This window comes from Sphaeramia orbicularis, chromosome 13 (genome assembly GCF_902148855.1).
Source record: "Sphaeramia orbicularis chromosome 13, fSphaOr1.1, whole genome shotgun sequence".
Classification (NCBI taxonomy): Eukaryota; Metazoa; Chordata; class Actinopteri; order Kurtiformes; family Apogonidae; genus Sphaeramia; species Sphaeramia orbicularis.
The window spans coordinates 27,288,150-27,295,344 of NC_043969.1; the positions used below are offsets into that span (position 1 = coordinate 27,288,150).

The 7,195-nt window shown below is 40.0% G+C and overlaps 1 long non-coding RNA gene across 1 annotated transcript; it reads left to right on the forward strand.

Annotated features, from left to right (window-relative positions):
* The first annotated feature begins 1,604 nt into the window (after nt 1-1,604).
* Nucleotides 1,605-4,338, forward strand: LOC115432221 (uncharacterized). The gene is made up of 3 exons (XR_003937177.1): nt 1,605-1,843; nt 4,007-4,011; nt 4,328-4,338. It is a non-coding gene; the product is annotated as an uncharacterized LOC115432221 (long non-coding RNA).
* The last annotated feature ends 2,857 nt before the right edge of the window (nt 4,339-7,195 follow it).

The following is a 7,195-nucleotide window of genomic DNA, read 5'->3' on the forward strand; positions in this document are numbered from 1 at the left end:
TTAATTTTATCTTTGAAGACATAAAAGTCACTGGGGCTATGGAAGAAGTGACCCATTTTCACACAAAAACAGTTATCTGAAGTTTAATTCAGATGATCATATTTTCCTATATGGCTGTCACATGCCTATTACACAAACATTGTACACACACTGTGACGTGCCAAGTGGCAGGTGGAGGGGTGGGTAATTGTGGCATCATTTGATAACCAGTGGACATGACTGTATGTTTTTCTCTCCAGAAGTCAACAGTGCGTAGCAGCGTTCCACTAATAGGAAGAGTGGCTCTGCATATACGCAATGTGTTGCTGTGCAGGAGAGAACCATTCTGCTGCTGTCAGTGTCTGTGTATGTCCTCATATTCTGTGTGTGTGTTTGTGTGTGTGTGCATGAGTTTGAACATTTATGAACGCTGTGTGTTAATTCACGTGTGCTTGGATTTCTAGTGTGCACAAATTCGTACATATTGGAATACAAGGCACTGCTGCCAGGTAGAGGAGGGGAATGATTTTAAGAGAGATTTTAGGGAGATGGGAGGAGGGAGAATAAGGTAAAGTGATAAGAGGGAAATACAGTGTAAAGACAGAGATGCAGAAGAGGGAGTGATAGAAAGAGTGAACGACAGAGGGGTAATCTCCAGAGAGATGCACATGGGGACCAAAGACACATTCTGCCACCATAAGCATGTTTAAATTTTGAACAGGCACTTAAGAGGGACAGCACAGAAATGCATATTTCTCAAAGAGGTTCAGAGAAGGCACTTGTGGGTAAAGCAGTGATTTTTGTGCGTATGAGAAGGAAAGAGGTGTTTAAAAGAATGAGGAGAGCAGAAAGAGGAAAGAAGAGCCCGAGTGGAGGAGGGGAGAGAGAGAGAGAAAGAGAGAGAGGGAGATGCGAGCTTTCTTAATGGAGGTGTTTTTGCTTCACTAATTTTAGGGCCCATTTAACAGAGTGTGCGTCTTTCTCCTCTCCCACTGTCTCTGCCTCCCTCACTCCCCATCCTTCCATCTCACCCTCTCCTCTCTTTCCCTACATCTCCGTTAATTTAATGAAGGGTTGCCCGATTGCTTTTAGCATTAATATTCCAATACCAAGTGATGTAAATAATGAATGCAACCTCCCTCTATTCTCTCTCTCTTCCTCTCTCTCCCACTCTCTCACTCTCTGGATGATGTTGAGCCCATCTGTCGTCTCTGCGGTGGCACAGAGCACTCCCCAAGGATGAGAGGGAAAAGTGGGATAAGAGGGCAGGGAGAGAAGGGAGAGAGTGTGAGGGTGAGGAAAGGTGGGTCTTTTTTTTATAATCAAAGTTTTTATTGATTTTTGTTTTTGACAAGAAACGCACAACATACATATAATTTTAACAGGTAACACTTTGCACTATACACACCCACTACACAGCCAGGGCAATAAAACAGAAAACCAGTAATAGCATCACAATAACAATAAAATAAAATAAAATAAAAAGAGAGAAAATTACATATCTTGAATAAAATAACATAAGATAAGATACAGAATTTAAAAATAAATTGGTGTGTGTGTGTGTGTGTGTGTGTGTGTGTGTGTGTGTGTGTGGGGGGATATGCATGATAATACTTGTATTATGGGGCATTAGTCAGTTGAAATTGATTAAAATGTAGGAAGTGGGACCAGACCTGGTTGAATTTGCCTCTACCATCTTTCAGTCTTGCAATGAAGTCCTCAAAGGAGGCTGTGTCTGTCATCAGCTTTAGCTAGTCTGTAAAACCAGGCCTTACTTGGCTTTTCCAGTGTCTTAAGATGATTCTTCCAGTTGAGATAAACCCAGCTAGTGCCAGGGCAGACTTTGCTTTAGACAACCCTGGAGGTGAAAGAGACCGGTCTCCCAAGCTGGGGAGACTCTGGTAATGTCATATCTAACCATTCTCCAATAGTTTTAATAATTTGTTTCCAAAAGGAAAGACCATACAGCATTCCCACAGTAGTAGGAGGTAGGAGCCTGTGTCATTCAGACATTTCCAGCACAAATTGTCCTTCAGAAAGGTGGGTCTTGATGGATAACACCATCTTATGTTCCTTTTTTTGCATAAACACAGATTTTACAGGTGTGAATGTGGTGTCACAATACCAACATAATAATCCCCCCTCCTTACAAAAGCTAATAACCAATGAACCAATAGGAGCATTGAACACTCCACCAACGACAACTTCAAGTACGCCAAAGAAATCATTTTTACCACAAGTTCTTTTCACATGAACCCATACCATATCCCGTTGTGTGACCTGGAGAATGGGTTCATAGTTCTTTTTCCTTTTTACTGTTGTTTGGTTGTATTTTACAGTCCAGTTCATGGCATCTACTTCCTGTTAAAATTGTTCATGCTATGAGGGACAGACTCTTTTTATATATATTTTTTTATTTTGCTTTTATGTCAGTCTTAGCAAATATCAGTGTGATTACCTGTCCATATCGTGTAGATAATAGCTGTGTTTCATAAAATGTCAAGCAAATTTGAAGCAAATCTTTAAAAAGTCACAAACAAAAATATAAATCGTGTTTCCACAAACTAGATTGGAGTGAATGGTTTAGGCTGGGTTGTGTTATCAGCAGGTGGTGCTTTAGTCTACATCACACATAGCTCTAATAGTAGAAGAAGTGGAGCAGTATGATGTTTTCTATCTAAAATGGCTGTAATACCTTTTTCATGGATGAGACAGAGGAATAATTTGGTGTCCTCATCAGTCCACACTTCCCATTGTACTACCAGACATGTTATCACACATTATCAAAATGTGTTGGAAGACGCAGGAATCAGTTCGTCAGTCACGTGAGTTAACTGTTTGCTACAGACTTGATTTGAAAAAGATCTTTTGATTTCCCCAATACACATTTGTCTAAAATGATGATAGCCATCTTAAGTATACGAAAAACACTCCATAAACATTTTCAATACAAACTTGGGCATTAAACACTTTTATAGAAAAATACCTTTTGAGATAATCTGCAGTTGTTTGAATTCAGTGTACTGTCCACCTTCAGGTTCTAAAGCTTTGCTAGAAAGATTTTTGGTGCCAATTGAAGGAAAGAAAACAGATTTGTAATAAACAGGAGTTAAAGAGCTGGTGTCTGGTTTAGACTGCAGGCCTCTTGCAAACTAGTAATGAGTGGAGCTAATTAATTTAGACTCTGCCAACAGATGGCTAAAGCCACATGCCAGCCGCTAAGGAGGTACTCCTCTTTACTCTCACTCTCTCTTCTCTTTTGCTTTAACTGTCACTGTCCATCTCTCCGGCACACTCACCATTAGCCCCTTTGCATGTGGGTGTCTTCGAAGTTGTCACTGGCAGCCAGCATTTGATCGATCTTCAGCAAGCAAAGGCCTCTGGGGTAGACATGGGAGCTCTCAGGCTATTAAACAATTACACACTCTCAAGGTGGTCACCTCAAGCTTCAACTCAGTTGAGTGCGTGAGAGAGAGGTTGTGTGTGTGTGTGTTTCAGGTTTTTTGTTGTTTGTCCCTGCAGGTAGAAGAGGCTGGATGGATGAGAAAAGGCAGATGGAGTAATGGTGGAAGAGGGTTTTGGTATTAATGGTTACATTTGTCTGCGGCTTTGCACTGTCGTGTAAACACCACTCCAACATCATATTGCGAGCCAAACCTCACCTTACACACTTACACACACACACACATATATGCACACACACACATACACACTGCCACTTACCACTTAAATCTCTTTCTCTTACAGTACTCACACACACACTGAAGCCACACTCTAGCCACTCTGGTGTTTCTGCAACCCAAAGCCATTTCTGAGGAGTTTCCCTGAGTACTTGAGTGGGAAACACATTAAAGTTTAACAGAAGGAGAGAAAGAAAGGGGGACATCGGAGTACTGTCGCACATGAGAGTCTCTCCTAATACTCTCTCAACCCCAAACTGTCCTTTTTTTTGTTTCCTGTTTGGTTAAATGGAAAGGTGGAAGGATCTGAGGGACATGTGAGGCTGATTAGAGGACAGGAGAAGGAGGAGAAGTGGATTAGAGGAAATAATCAGGTATTGGAAAAAATATTGATATTCTGTAATAAGTCCGTCACACTACTGATGCCTCATTGTAGAACAAATTTCACACCACTGAGTACAATGACCAATTCACAACAACTACATCAGTGTGTTTGGTTGCTAAAACAAAAAAACAGACTGCATGGTAAAACACTCAGTAAATATAAGTAGTAAAACGTCTTCAAAAAGTGTTTATTTCATCAATATTCGTACTCTGTGGTGGTTTCCCTGTTCCTGCCAAAGAGTGAATGTCAAAGGGTGTAGAAACAAAAACATAGAAATGGGGAGACAGAATAGAGAGAGAAAAAAGGGGGAGCGAGAAGGAGCAGATGGGGGAGCTGGCAAAGCACGTGGCACACTTTGCATGCAGTGTGTATGTGTGTTTGTGGCACACAATAGTGGTAATTATCTTAGCCACTGAGTGCACAGAGGGCTTGGCAGTATAGGGTATGATGGGGGGATGGAGGGAGGGAGGGAGGGACAGGCAGTCAAACAGTAATATAATCATAGTCCTTTGTGTGAGCAAGAGCAGAGGGCAGCTCAGTGTCAGCTGTTATTGAGTGCTTATCCCCTAACGGCCTCCCCTACACACAAAAACGTATAAACACACACACAATGTATAGCCATGTCCATAAATTGCGCTATTCGTACATCATGCTCAACCACTTTCACACATCAGTTCCTTGCAAATCCATCAGTCACAGAAGTACAATGTACATTATTTAAACTAAACATTATTACTAATCAGACATGCAGTGTAGGGTACCTAGTTGTTGCGACAGGTGACAATTTGATCTGCTAAGCTTAGATTATCACTATGGTAACTAGTATGAATGCTAGGGTTGTCTTAACTACAAGGAATACAAGCTTTGTTTATTCATCAGTTCTTCAGTTACCCACTGTGTACGCAACTGAAGCATGCAGTGCCTCTGAAATTACATACAGTATGTCAGTGGGTATTTAAGGAAAATGTCTTCCAAACACCGATTCCTTTAACTATTGAACACACACCCCTGAACCGGTGAGCTTGGTCAGAAAGCTGAAGATGAAAAGTGAAATTGAGTGAAATGTACATGAGATGTACACTGTAGCCTAGTGATGTAAGAACACTTTCACAGTTGTGACATTGTACATGTACAGAGTTGCTAAGTAAAAGTAATTCTATCAAATTAAAATGTTGGACTCTATCTTGTTTTCCCACTCTGCACATCAGTCATGTCTGAATTGAGTATAAATTGTAATAGTAATGTGTCTGGAATAGTAGGTGTAGCTTAAATAATGCAGAACCATCAAAACAATATTTTTTCACCACCAGGGGTCTGTACCTTGAAGGAAGTTCAACAAATATAGGATCACTTCTGTAATATAGTCTAAAAAAAAAACGCCAATATTCACAGCTGTATCACTTTGACTGTAGTTATGAGCATGTCCTAATAAAAGGGGCAGAACATGAGTAGGATTACAGTTACAGTCTGAGAGCTGCATATGTCTCATTAGAAAAACAAACTGATATGAGCAATTTAAAAAGGAAATATTGCAGAGGATAAAAAGCAACCCATTTAGAGCAACCATAGCTAGGAAGGAAAGTTAAAAACAAACTGCCAGTTGCATTAATTTATACGTTAAGATTCTTATCAATATCACATCATGAAGGTATTAAGCTTTTAAAGGTAGGGTAGGATATGTTTTCCTGGAGCATTTTATAGTATATTGCTTAAAATCCCCTTCACATCCCGATTGCAACCAATTAATTAAATGCTCTAACACAAAAATAAAAAATTTTAGTCACCTGTGGAATGGACAAGACTGGAAAAAACACCATCCAATCATTTTAACCAACCCACTGAAATGACTGAATGGCGATATGTCTATCAAATTCAACTGCCATTTGTCCCTCCCCCTCCCTGCTCTGTGGGTACAATCTGGTACTCTGGAGGTGTGGCTTTGGGGGGAAGTCTGAATAAAGGGGTTTGGACTTCTGAATTGTGTATTTTCAAACTGTAGCTTGCTCGAAACCATTTTTTCCAGGATCTCCTACCCAACCTTTAATTGTGATTGTGCTTTCCATTGAATCATTTGTTCTTGTTGCCAATTTCCAGCTTGTTTCCAGTCAAAGAATCCAAACTGGTTACATGGACCTACTCCTCTAATCGTATAAAATATCAAGTTCAATGTTTTTAGCGCTCAAATAACTCTCTGTTTGTTATAAGATGTCTAAGCTAAAGGAGATTGTCTGTAGAAACCCTTGTCTTCTCCCGTTTTTCCCATCCATATAACAAGGACCACGGGATCTTCTTGAACAATTGATTGGTCAGTAGTTAATGCTTTATAATCTTTGATCCACAATCATAGTTATATTTGTGGATATGTTACCAAGATCAATAACCTTGGTACAAAGTAAACCACCGTGATACTCAAAAGGCAGGATTGAACTGAAGATATCTTGGTAACCTTTTAATCTTACTTCATGATACAGGCCTGTGGTGTACACAAACACAATGATTTGCTATGAATCATCATCAAAGGTGCTAGATATTACTGTGGATAAATGTCAAATTCATTTAGACAAGTTAGATGCAGAGATTTTATTGTCTCCCTTTTTTCATGCAAACTCTGTTTACACTGAATACTGAAGCTCTCACCTTTTGTAGGCCACATTCATGTACATCTGCATTTAAGTATTCTAAGATCTTATATTTTTTTTTTTTTTTTACTCTCAATAACTCTTGTGGTATTTCATCCTGAATGAACACTGGTTTGCTGTGTACATGTAGGAGGTCATGGTATTTGTTGATAGGTAGTTTGAGGGAGTCTTTTTTATTGTTACTCTGAGACAAAGGAACCACAAACCAAAAATGGTACTTCATTACAGTAGGAGAGTAGTTGTAATTTGTCACTTCTGTCCCTGTGAAATCCAGAGGAAGAAAAACATGGGGTCCAAGCACACCGTGTACTACTGAGGGCCTGTTAAAGACTCATAAATAATTCTATGGCCTGGTCTTGATCCTTCAGCCCTAAGGAAATCCCACAGCTGACCAGAGAAAACACACAGGACACATCTTAGACTTGACCTTCTACTGTAAACTCACTCACTGCCTCTACTCTCTCTCTCTCTCTCTCTCTCTCTCTCTCTCTCTGTCTCAGCTCTGTAGGGAT